This window comes from Manacus vitellinus, unplaced genomic scaffold (assembly GCF_001715985.3).
Source record: "Manacus vitellinus isolate BGI_N305 unplaced genomic scaffold, ASM171598v3 scaffold_14_pilon, whole genome shotgun sequence".
Taxonomy (NCBI): domain Eukaryota; kingdom Metazoa; phylum Chordata; class Aves; order Passeriformes; family Pipridae; genus Manacus; species Manacus vitellinus.
This window is the reverse complement of record NW_021939063.1, coordinates 13,938,194-13,951,940: the sequence shown is the minus strand read 5'-3', so window position 1 is coordinate 13,951,940 and position 13,747 is coordinate 13,938,194. Positions and strand designations below refer to the sequence as shown.

Below are 13,747 nucleotides of genomic sequence, written 5' to 3'. Positions count from 1 at the left end.
TTGCCTCTTGAAGCTATTCACAATTTCATTCTTCTTCAAATGGCTCAGCTGTCTGGAAAAAGGCCGATTGCTTTTGTGAATTTCAGCATTGAGAAACTCAGTAAAATACTCTTTTGATCTTTCTGTAATTGCATTTGTTTTAACAAAAATATATCTGCATTTCTGTGTTCATTCTTTAACTTTGATTTCTTCACGTACTGAAGTTGCATATTAATCTTGCTCTATTAGTATTGACTTAGTTCATCTCAGCTGTTCTGTGCAAGTTCTGGCTTTTGCATTATCTGATGAAAACAAAAACTTGGATGGCTGGGGTTTTTTTTCCGCACTGCTGACTTACAAACTTTGACAAGTTTTCTCAGGCTCTCTGTTGTGCTGTTTTGGCCCTTCCTTTGTACTCTGTGTTAGTTATCACTTTTGGACCTCTCAGCATATTTTATACAAGTGGATTGGTCCATTTGAACCTCTATGGACTCTTCTAAAGTCTCAAACCCTTTCCGAATTATTCCCCAAGAATTTCTATCCATGTTTATGTTGCCTGTAAAGGAGAATTTAACCTGTGTGCTTTTGCATTTCTGAGATGGAATCTGAACATTCCATACCTTCTGTTAATTTATTTACTTCAGTAATTCTTTTGCCTTGCTCTATCACATGGTAGTTGTGAGTTAGGCTGCTCACCTGAAGCTCCCAGACAATAAGATTTTGGGATTTTTTTTGTCACTAAGCCTGAACACTCAAAGCACCACATGAAAAATCTTTTGTTTCCAAGGTCAAGCTGTGAAAAAGTAGAAAACACTAGAGTTAAGGTTGCCAATAGTTTATTTATATTATGATACTATTTTCAATAATTTAATAATTTGTATATAGGTCTTCTGACCCAATGTATAGAACAGACCTGCTCAAAGGTTAAATCAGTGCTGCTGGGAAAGAAAATTGTGCATAAAAGAATTCATGTGTGCCTTCCTTCATATTTTTATTTTTTAAACAAATGAGTTTTCTCCTGTAATATTCAACTTTGTGTGCCAGGGCTATCTACTTGTAGTGTCCTCCAGGAAAAAAACTCTAGCTCTGATTTCTCTGATTCAGTGCTAAGAAACCTTGTATACAGCAGTTCTAAAGGTAGGATTTTTTTCATGTTGTCTTTAGTTGGACCCAGTTTTTCTTTCTGTGGTTTTCTGGATATAAGATGCTAAAATAATATAATAAAAATGTTCACTAGAACAGTATAATTGACATAACAGGCTTTCTTGTTACAGATTATTGCCAAAAGGTGGCAGTCTTTGTCCCCAAAATTCTGTGCTATCTAGGAAATGTTACGTATGGCAAACATAATTTATTCCTAGCTACACCTGATAATAGAAATTACTTTTTAAGTAGACATAGAGGGTAAAACCCCCCTATATTTGAAAGTTTAAGGGTGACATAGCTATAGTTATATTTTATTTTGACAGTGGAATGTTAAATAACAAGCCTTGGAGGAGAGCAGTGATGGGGAAAGAGCACTTCACAAGTAGACTGTTAATGAGCAAGACCTACTTAGGTTTCAGATTTGGTTAGTGCCTTAAGTACTTCAGGTTTTGGAGATGCTGCAAGGATCTAAGTAGATTGCTGTGTTCATCAATCAACATGATGAAATGCATAGAAATAATCCACTTGCATAAAAAATCATGGTGCAGTTGTTGATTTTTCTTTCCAAGTGTTCTGGTAGATCCCAGCAAAGTGCAGATAATTTTCTTACAAATTAGTCTAAAAAAATATTGATGATAAATGATAGCCTTGCTAAAGATGTGCAAGAATTTTACTATTTGTTTTGTGTTTTACATAGTAGTTCTTTTGATTTGATGTTGTGATTTTGGTTTCTTTTCACATGATGAGAGAGGGTAACAAGCAAAAATATTTTATTCCTTTTACAAAGACTGCAACTTTGCTATCATTTAATCACTTCATTCATGTCTATACAGACACTTAAAAATCTGTGATACTATATTAAATAATTGAATAGAAAGTAACAAAAAATTTACAAGAAACTGTTATTGTCTTTATGGTTCCAGGTAGAACTTACATCCTGATTTCGAGGGGAGTTTAGGACAGTGCTGTCACACACAGCTACACACACCACATCGGGGTAGCAGTCACAGATGAGGGCACATATTTACATCTCTGGCTGCCTTTTCCAGACCCCATCCAGCTCTCTTGTCCTTCCCCCACTGGCACATCAAATCCTGCTGCTTCCAGGCTGCAGTGACTGAGGGTGGGCTTTGAATGCAGAAAACTGTGCCTTTAAGAACTGCTAAAGAAAGAGCAAAACTTGGAAAAATCTTCTGCATTCAGGTATGTTTTATTGGAATCTCCTTGCAGAGCAAAATGCTGAAAAAGTGCCTGTCTGCTCAGACTGTGTGGAGAGGATGGGCTTTTTGGTTGGGCTCTGTCAGTTAGTTCAGGACACATCTGAGTAGTCCAGAAAACATGGGAAAGTTAGTAATGTGCTAACATTTATTATGTTATTGAGTTAAAAATGAGGAAAACTAAGACATTTTAGGAGAACTTGCCAGTGTAATACTTTAAATTCAAAAGTGTCCTTGTAACCAGTTGAAGAATGTACAGAACCATAGAAAGAAGAGTGTAAGCTGAGCTGCAATTTCTTTTATAAATACCTGTTTTTTATATATGTGCTATATCCCTATACTCTCTCTATAATTATCTGAATCTTCCTCCTAAGGTTTTTCAGTCAATTGTTATTTCAGATCTTCTGCCAATAGTTTCAGCAGAACACTGAGAAATTTTCAGATGCAAGAATCCATTGCTCTGTCTTTTTAAAACTTTTATTACTTTTTATTGACACTTCCATTATTGAGGTCTTATATCATTTATATGAATTGTGTCACTTAACAGAAATAGAAAAATTCAGTTGGTAAGAACTCATTCTGAATCATTTAAGTGTTACACAGAAGTGTTCTCCATTTCAATTTGTTCTTTATTTTTTCAAGAGCCTATGATGAAGACCTCATTACTGAGTGTGTTTGACTCATCTTTGTATCCTGGCATAATGAAAACAATAATTAGAGTTGTTTTGTCATAGAAAATATATTTAATTTCATCTTCTTTTGAGTAGAATCACAATGGTTTGGGTTAGAAGGGTCTTAAAGGTCACTGAGTTCTAACCCCCCTGCTATGGGCAGGGACACCTTCCACCATCCCAGGTTGCTCCAAGCCCCGTCCAACCTGGCTTTGAACACTTCCAGGGATGGGGCAGCCACAGCTTCCCTGAGCAACCTGTGCCAGGGCCTCCCCACCCTCACAGGGAAGAATTTCTTCATAACATCTAATCTAAATCTGCTCTCTTTCAGTTTAATGCCATTATCCCTTGTCCTACCACTACATGTCCTTGTAAAAAAAATCCTTCTCCAACTCTCTCTAGCCCCTTTAAGTACTTTAGTGTTACGTGTTTTTCATGACAGACATTGCAAATCACTTTATTCCATTTATTACTCTGGAATGAGTTGTAACTGCTGAAAGGTCATGAAGGACTCTATTTAAAAGCCAAATCTAATACATAAGTCTTTAAGAGAGATTGTCCAACAGATTTAATAACCAATAGATGACAAATTTTACAATCTAACATCGCACAAATACATCAGGTCTATCAAACAGTGGCATCAGGGGGGTTCACAAAGGTAAGGTCTAAGGCTGGCCCTGTGTCTCCTGCTGTCACCCCCAAGCCCTGGGCTGGAGGAACTCTGACCCATTCCCATCCCTGGCTTTGGCTGTGCTGCTGCCAGTGCCAAGTGCAGATTGATTGCAGTGTACAAAGTCAAGGTGTTCACAGAGTCTTCAGCCTGCAAAGTGTAGGCATCTTCAGGGAATAAGGATTTAATAAATGGGAAAGCTGCGTCCACATGGGACCAGAAAGCTGACTTAGATCTTTCCATTCTCCTTTGCATCTATTATTTTTGTGATTCTTCTACACTAGTTGTGTGGGTTTTAAATTAGACAGAGAAGATGAGGAGCATCAGCAGCTACAGATCTTTAGGGCTTCATGGTTTGTTTGTGGAAAATAAGTATTTTGCACATGTTTCTCAGGGGCAGAGTTGAGCTAAAACTCAGAGCAGAGCTAAAACTGCTTGTAGCAACAGTGATGACCTTGGTGGTTTTGTCTGTGTTAGGACTTTGAAGGTTGGAGCACACTTGCTGGTCATAGATAAATGGATCATTGGAAAACCTGTGGTGATGGCTAGGGGAGTTGTTCAGCCAATAGAGAAAGCCTTGCCAGAAGTGTGGAGCAGTTCACAATTCTCCTAAATCAAAAATAAATGGAAAACTATTGTTATAATTTAGTTGCCTCTGCAAACATAAGGTATTAGTTTTTGTTGGCTTGGTTGCAGTCATTGGTTGTCACTTTTTGAACCTGCAGGTGTTGGTTAGCTCTGTGAAGACTCATATTGCTCCCCAGGTGCATTTTAGAAGTACTTTGAGAGTCAAGAGGAAAAAAAAATTAATAAGAAAAATTGGAGTATTTTATGAAATGAGTTCCCTAGGTCATACCAAAATCTAGAGGTGTGTCAAACTTAATGGAAATGATGTGCTGTGTCACGTATTTTACTTTGTTTTCCAAATAAATCTACATACGATAATTAAATGCTGAACGTTCCAGTTGATAAAAACTAATTAAGAGGTGAAAGTACAGCAATCTTTTAGTCACTGGGAGGATACAAGTTACAAGACTTCTCTTAATAAGGAACAAAACACCCAATGGATTTGAACTCATTACCTTTACAAAGTAAGGCAGATAAGGTTTTGACTATGCAATGCAGCCTTTCGTTCGGGTTTGGGAATTTGCAATTTTCCTCTAATTACAAGGACAGCTTAATATTGTTCTTGAGATAGAGTGAAAAATACTGGCTATTATTGCAGAAATATTTATTTCAAAAAATACTAAATGAATAGATGGGATGGAGTCCCTACCTATACACAGGATTCTAAGTCTGGATATAAACATGACTTTGGCAAAGTGATGCTCCTATTAATGACTTCAGCATTAATTCATAGGGTACCAGAAAAACCTTCCAGGTATATAGAACTGATGTCTCGTTACTAAGTGTGGACAAATGTGTCACCACAGAGTTTCAATGTAGCCTTTTTTTTTTGTTTTGTTCTTTTTTTGTACTAGATCTGCCAGAATATACAAAATTATGAAAAGACTAAATTATCGCTTAGTCTGCAAGTTGCTTTTGTAATTAATTCCAGCAGCTTCAACAATCAAGTCTTCAGAATATAAAGTATGATCCAGGAGGCCAAAGAGGCTTGGAATTTCATCTTTGAACTTCAGCTGTTTCCCAGAAAGAAACGAAGGGAAATGCATTGCTTTACTCTTTTAAACGTAATACTGATGTTCTTTTCATTAAGACTCTACAGCACTCCTCTGCTTGGGAACAAGCTCTTGAAATTGGCAGGGCTGGGGCCTTGACACGAAGTTTTCTTTGAAATTCTGTTCCAGCTGGATCAAGTTGTTAGCATTTGGAAACTCTGCACAAAGAGGCATATGGCCTCTTAGAAAGGTATCAGAGCGAAACTGTCTGTAAATGAAATCTTTGAAAATTCCTTTTACTGTGATTTTTCAGTACAGGGTCAAACAAGACTTTCCTGCAACTACAGCATTACTTTCTCGTTGCCTGAACCAGCAGCAGGCAGGGGAAACAGTGTCTTTCTCTCCTGAGGCACTGGCAGTGCATCCATATGCCTGCTGGACCAAGGAGAGAGTTTTCTTGTCTTATCTCTCTGTGTTCATGTTAGGGCACTGGAAAATGGAAGGGTCAACAACCAAGGGAGTCTGTTGATGGGTTTAGGAGAGGCTGAGGAAGGTATTGCCACAAGGAGAGCAGCAGTGGAGAATAATGAGATGGTTTATAGAGACAAAAGGAGCAGAATTAAACTGTGCTGGGATTTAGAGATATAACTTGTGCAAGATACTCTAGATTGGCTCAATGAGGTTGTAAAGGGAATGGGGAAAATTGGAAATTAAAGTTGGCAGAGTGAGGAATGAAGAGATATCAGTAGGGACCTGGAAAAGACTGGTCATGAACATGCTTGGGAGTGTGAACACCAAGGCTGTTATGAAGAAGGAGGAATAATTGTTAGGTGCTAGAGAAGAAGTGGAGAGAAATATGAAAAATTTTAAACATTAGAGTTTGGGACATAATGTGACCTTAATGAACTCATGGTCAGTTAGGGAAGGAGCAGGAATAAACTGTGGTTTCCACCTTTTTTATGTTTGAAGGTGGAATTTGGTACATTGCAGCATTGAATTGGTCCAAAGAATCTGTGCCTATATAACCTGAGGTGTAACTAGATTTCTGAGTATCAGGTAAATGTTTGTAAAGTCTGCTCCTGATGAGAGTAGAAATGGATACCAACTGTTTTCTTCACATCTTCACAATAATACTCTGTTTACCTCAATATCTGGCTTAGAGACTTCGACTTGCAATAGCGAGTTGGGAAGGTTTTAGTAGAAACCTCAGAGTTCCGCTTTCCTTTCAGTTTTTGAAAATTTTCACTTTCAGTTAATCTATTGGCAATTGAAATCCTGACCCTGTGGAGAGTAAAAAACAATGGTCTGATTGACTTTGCATGAGAGGGACACGTCTCAGTTTGAAAGCAAAGAACAAAGTTGAGTTTCTCGTGATTGAGTGCTGGGCAAGGCAATGGAACTAAGTCCCTGCAAACTCTGGAACTGACCTTTGCTTCTGGTAATAAATCTTGAGGTTTTTTTGCTGCTGTTGTGTGACACTAATCTGGTTGGAAACTGAAAGGAGGACAGTATATCATAACTGGTTTGGTTGAACTAGACTGCAAATTGCAGGCTGAATTTGAATTAACTTGGGGGATTGAGCAGAGGTGAGGAAAAAGCTGAGTGAGAGAACAAAGCAAAGACAATTGGTTTCACTTGGTACTTCTATATGTAAACAGAACAGAAACACCTTGACTAGTCCCAGGACTGGTGTCAGGACAAAGTGTTGCCTCAAGTCTCCTCTCCCTTGTCAAACGAGCGTGGGAATATCTCCATTTCTCCTTAGCTCATTTATGTTGCACATATGGTGTGGGATTAATCTCCCTTAACTTCATTCATATAAAGTTAAACATCTAGTGAAGAAAAGTGTGAAGGAAAAGTTCTGAAGATCTTTCTGTATCTTATGAGCTATTTTAGAATGGGACATGCAGCACCTTTGGAGTTTTCCGTCTCTACATATGAAGGATGTTTAGGTAACTTCAGTGGAGACATGACTAACTTTGAAATAGCTGAGGTTAGGGGAGATAAATCCTACCTGTGGAGAATTCTGCATTAAATGAACTTCCATGAAAAGTGTTATCCGAAATCTTTCTCAAACAATATCTGCCAAGAATCCAGCAATGATGCCAAGAGCTGTCAGAGCTGAGGAAAAGCTGTTTTTGCTAAGACATGTAAGTCCCCACTGTCTTCAAATGCAGGAAAGACGGTCTGACTGACTAAATATATTTAAACATATAAATATCCACACAGGTGGATGTTTAGATACATACACAGGGCTACTTCCCTTGATTTTGGAAGGTGTTTTACGAAGTAACATTTTGATCAGATTTTTAAATTTATGTGGAAGAGAATAAAGAATTATTCATTGAAAGCAAAACTTTACAAAGTGTGTTGCCATGTTGCAAGTGAAATTAAAAAGATGCATAAAGGTATTTCTGGAGAATTACACGACCTTGGGTGAACACATGATTGGTGCAAAATCCTGAAGAACATTTCTTTTGGCCCTGAGGTAGGAGAGGTGGCTGAAGGAGCTGGTTGTTGCTGTACCCCAGCCAGGCAAATCACATTTTAAATATCCCTGGAACAGCTCTAAGTTGTGTCTGCAGCTGAACTGATTCCTTGATGTCTGGGACATACAGAATTAAAAGTATGGAATAAAACCTTATTTAACACTTCATTCTGCTCTGTGCTAGACACAATAATGTGGTAGGACCAGATTTGATAATCTGCATATTTTATGTCTGATATATTGGCTTTGTGCAGCCTTTTGAGCACTGAAGAACTTGGTACAAGACGAATGTGTTATCTTCTTCATCTGGAGTCTTCCTTCCATGCCATGGCAATCTCCAGATGCCATAATTAAATATAGTGTTGACCTAGTTAAGTTAGAAATGCATCTAATTACTCCAGGATTGTCTTAGCCACTGTTATGCAATGTGTGAGTTTGATGCACTTTAATCCGTTTACAGTTTCGTTTCTGTTTGTCCAGCTCTGTGCCAAGCTGAAGTCTTTATGTTGCTTCAAAAAGCCAGCTAGCACTCTAACAACAATCAACCTGAAAATCTGCCAGTTTTGAATGAATATAAGTGGATAATTGAAGTTATTTGCAATAATTGCATATGCTAAGCTTTTAATTTATTTTTATCCTTTATTTATAATTTCTGCTTTGATTATGCCTTGCAGCACTTACTGTGGCTGAGCATTGTCTAGTTGGGTTGCAGTGGAATTTGATAGTGTTCACAGAGCAGTCATTTTTTTGTATGGCATTAGTTGCAAGATTGATACCTATCTTAAGCTACAAGTGCTAGGAACTCTGATATCAAGATAATTGGCTCTAAATAATTTTCAATGTGTCTTCATCACAGCAACAGCAATTTTAGTGCTAAAATTTCCTAGAAATTACCTCATACCTTTGTTCTCCTCTCTACCTGAGGAGAACAAAGTGGGGAATAAAATATGGGCTTTCTGAAAAGAAGAAACTGTCTGTGTGTCCCCGTCCTTAAGGATTAAACCAGCCAAATTGCTGGTTGGTTGTCATTGCCCTGTCTAAAACCACCTGTGTTTCTGAGAACAACAAATATTCCTCCAAGGTCAGCATCAGTCTCTGATACCTACATCACTTCTCCATTGGTTATAGCAAACATGTGCAAAGCTATTTGCTATAAAATTGGGGACTGAGAGGCCTGTTTGCACATCGGTGCATTCATTGCTATCTTAAATGAAGTTGTCCTTGAGCAGAGGAAATAATTGTGATACTGATGAACAACATCAAATATTCTCTGTTGGCCTCTTTACCTTGTCCACTAAATGAGCTGTGAAAGAAGCAAACCCCAGAACTGCGATGGAAGTAAGGAGGGCCTTACAATTAGCACCCGTGCCAGAATATTACCTAAGCCCACTTAATGCTAATAAATCTTCTTCTTTCCCAAAACAACCCAAGCTTCGCAGAAGTTTTCAAAGCACCTGAAGCCTTACAGATTTCCTGGAAAGGAAAGCCCCTTTTCCCTTCTGAAACAGACCCCAAAATGGGGAAGTCGTAGGAAGGTACCTGGGTAATGTTTGGAGTTGGGTGATCTGTTGCCGAGCGCTCCCACGTGCACAGCGAAGGCTTCTCACGGAGAAGCCGGTGAGGAAAATTGCTCTGATGATTGAAACACAAGTTGTTGTTTCTCTCCCAGGAATACACTCAACTGCTGAACTGTGTTTAAACAGTTATCTGGCTGCACTTTAGGAAATATTTTTTGGCATATTCGCAGCTCAGTTACTATAAATTTTGATTGGAAATTAGATATTCAAATCAATAATAGAGTTATTAAAGTTGCACAAAATATTTAATCTGAAAAAGGGTGGCTATTGATAGTTTTAAGTATTTTCTGGGTACAGGAAGCTTCTGGTTTTTGCTTGGTAATGTACCAGAAATCTTGCTACAAAATATGAAAGAAGCAAGATTTTAAAAACAGAGAGAAGTTTTCTTAGTTTTGTTGTCTGGTGTTTTTCTTAACACGGTTCATTATTTTTGATTAAGATAGAAATCGTAGTTACAATTCCATACATAGGAGTCTGGGAGACAGGTTTTTTAAAGTTACACAAATTGTTATTTTTTTTCTCTACATATTGTTGTGGGGTTGGTTTGTTTTTTGGTTTTTTTTTTTTTTTCAATGCAGTATATTCGTATGTTTTTCTTGGGTATAGACTTCTTGCTGCTTTTTAATAAGCATGACCTTTAATTATTTTTTACTTCCAAAACACAAATCAACCTTAAAGGAATATACAAGATTTCTATAGGAACATCAAACAGATCTGGTACTATAGGAAAATAATGAGAAAGTCTTTCAGGGTTCAGGGCTATTTTTTGTTGTTGGTTGAATGCATTCAATGTTAGAATATAAGAGCTTCCTACAGGTTTATCTAAACTTTTAATGATGACTGTGATATCTCAGTGCTTTTTTTTTTTGCTATTTTGAAATGAAAGTTAATCATATTGATATTATGGAATATAAACTATTCATTTTATGGACTGAGATGACACCAGTACTTAGCTGATACTAGTTATAGTTAAGGTAGAGCAGTTTTCCATCCTTTTTTTAAATTTGTTGCAGTTTGGTTTGGAAGAGAGCAATTTTTAGCTGCATTTATGGTTTTATGTGTAGCAGTTGGTTTATCTTAGAGAAATAGAAAGGAAACAATAAATGTTCTTCAAGATTTGACAGCTGAAAAGAGACAAGAACATAATTCAGTCACCATTTATGGATAAAGATTAGTAACCCATTGCAGTTCAGGAGTTCAGAAACTGTTTCAAACTTCGTTACGCTTATGAATTTATTTAATCTAACTTCAAAATGGGATTCTAATGAGGAAGAATCACTGAAAAGTGATCTGAAACCCTTAAAAAGTATATGAAGAAAGATCTCAGAGGCTAAAATGTGGACCTTATACTCTGGATGTTTGGGTGATGTTTTTCCTTGAAATTGTGATTTTTGTCTTTTATTTTTACATTTCTACACGTTTCTGTTCCTTTCCCCCTTTACTTTCTGTTGGATTTTTTTCCCTGTCATCCATTCTGTTTCACCTTTCCTTTGCTATCTCTAAAACAACCTAACCTGAAAGAGACTTTATCTGGAATATCAGTTCACTGAAATTATAATATCATTTGTCAAGAAAATTACCCTATTCAGAGATAGCTCAGTGATTTATTTAAAAAAATATTACTGCGACGAAACAAAATTTCTTTTTCTTCTCCCAGCTTTCTCTATGTTATGTGTGATACCACATATTTGTTTGTATTCTGGTCCATGTTTTTATCCATGCTGCATTGTGATATGCTGGATAAGTCAGTTCATCTGTCTTACATATACACGTATTGGGCAAGTTTTATGGATTAGCTCCTTAACAGAGGGAAACTCAACTGAACCTGTCCCATAAAACGTTAAAATTGTTCATTATCTAAAGATTATGTGCTGCCCTTGACTTGCCTGTGTGTGCTCACGCCAACATCTCTCTACATCTAGGGCTAAATACTTCTGAAAACACCCTACAGTGGTGTAACTCTAACAATGCTGACTCTTCATAATTCATTCCATGTAAATGCACATAGATAACTCACAATTCCCTTCAGGATAACCACAGCTTGGTGAGCATTTGCTTGCTATAGCAGGGGTTTTAGAATATGGTTACTCAAATGAAAATATATTGGTATTTGTATTAGGAGTGTCATTATAAACTATTAAGTTAAAATCGCTGATCATGCTGATGTTGAGAATCATTGCTAGATAACTGTTCAGTCATTAAAATATTTGAAAAGGGATTTTTGACCTCCATATAAAAATGCTGCAGTATTACATGTGGGTTTTATATTTTTGCCTCCAGAGTGTTAAGGAATTTCTTCCATAATGCTCCATCCCTTTGGGGACTTCTTTTAAAAAAAAAAAATCCAACCAAAAAACCCAAAAAGCCCCAAAACATTTGTATTCAATTTCTTCATTCTGAGATAGTTTGTGTATACTCACTAATATGTCATTTTGTGGATTTAGGCTTATTACTGGCTTACCTTTTCTGTAGCTCTCCCAGATTTCTCATGGTTTCCTTCCTAATGGTGTTGAGATACTTAAAGCAAACTGTGGTTAAGGACTGATTGCATAGAAAATGCAGCATATGCTTGTCTTATCTACATTTAGTGTGCCAAAATTTTAGTTTCCTTATTAGCTTTGTGAGAGCAAAGCATGTAGTGTGAACATATATTTGCTTTGTTCAAGGGAAAATGCCAGCCAGTAGATAGTTCACTTTTTTGGGGGTTCGGTTTCCTGTAGAGAATGTTGCTATTAAAAAGTATGTAAAAATATACTTTTAAAAAAAAATAAATAAATGTAACAACTGAAATCTTAGTGAATAAATCAATAAGTACCAATCAGTGCTTTTCATTTCTGAGCTACCCTCCTTACCATATGTTTCTACTATTGCCCATCTTATGCTTCTCTAGTTATTTCTTACATGTGGGGATAAATCTTAGTTTAAATTTATTCCACTGAGGCAAAAATGTAATTGAAACACATTGGAATCAATACAAACTATATAAAAACCCATGAATTATTTTTCTAGCCCGCCAGGTACTAATATCTAATATCACTGGTATCTCATGAAATGCTGTAATAATTTTTCTTTCGATGAGTAAGTAAATATTTCAGCACAGAAAGAAAAACACGTTTCTCTTTTCCTTGTATTCTTTTCTATATGAAGAATTTTCTTGATTCTTCGTTCACTTTTTTCCTCTCAAACTGATTAGTCATGATCTTTTGTATCAGAGAAGCACAAAGTAGTAATGCAACTACAGTTTTCATATAAAGGAGGACACACCTGGAGGAATGAATTGAAGTAGTTATTTTACATTAGATGCCTTTTTCATACTTGAAAAAAGGAGGACTGTATTGGTAAAATCCTTTCAGCAGGTCCCTAGCTTGCTAAAGATGGACTGAGAGCATTCCAATGTGTACAAATCTGTTTCAGTTGCTCGGAGGCTTCCCCCTCAGAATAGTTAATTTGTGTTATTTCCCTTTTTGGATTGTAAATACAAAAAAATTGTGTATCCAATGAATGTTTGTTACCCTTTCACATTGTGAGGTCTGCTTTTACTGCTATTCAGGTGGTCCAGAAGTAGTGGGAATGATTACACCAAACTTCACTGTTTCATTTGGAATGTTTTTCCATGGATTCCCCTCCGGCAGCCTGTTGTGCTGCATCCCTGTTGTTGGGTTCTTTTACCCCCTTACACAGGAAGGTGAGCTGGTGCATTTTGCCAGTTCAGTTCTGATTTGATTTGCTCAGCGTTGGAACCATTTCAGTTCAATTCCAGTTTAGGTCAAAAGGGTTTTCTGTGACCCAGCTGGGTTTTCATGGAACAAGATGTTCAAAGGTGGAACCAGTCAAATGTCAGGGATGTGCTCCCAGCACAGGGCTCTGAGAAGGTGGCATCCACCTGCTCCCTCTTGCTTTCCTCTATTCACGTTGGTATCAAGAGCGTTTCAAGTTTTTAATCTTGTGTTGGGGATGTGTAATCTGCACCAAAGAAAGAGGTGTGAAAAGCCTCCCCACTGGGACGTGTTGGGAGGGTGCAGAAGCCCAGCAGAGGACTGAGGGTTGTGCTGTCCCGTGGGTGAGGCAGGAGCTGAGGCAGAGCAGTGGGAGCACAGGCTGTGACTCGCACAAACCCTCCCTGTAACCGCCACGACTCTGCTTCAATCTGTCAGCTTTCTGTTGAACCATTCGTTCTGCATTGGCAACCAGAAATATTTTTCTTGGTTCACCTTCCATTACAGCTCAAGCTGTATACCAATCAATATGAACTCTGATTTAATTTTGATTTATATCCAAAGACTCGATAAATGTGAATACCGTTCTGAAAAGGGAAAAAATGCGTGCGTGGCTTCCCACTCTGTGTGTGAGAGTCTGGACCTCACTTACTTCGTGATACAA

At 37.4% G+C, this 13,747-nt stretch overlaps 1 protein-coding gene across 6 annotated transcripts in view; it reads left to right on the top strand.

Annotated features, from left to right (window-relative positions):
* The window catches only part of CACNA2D3 (calcium voltage-gated channel auxiliary subunit alpha2delta 3), a 403,064-nt gene that overhangs the window by 115,670 nt on the left and 273,647 nt on the right, over positions 1–13,747 (top strand). The window lies entirely within an intron of this gene.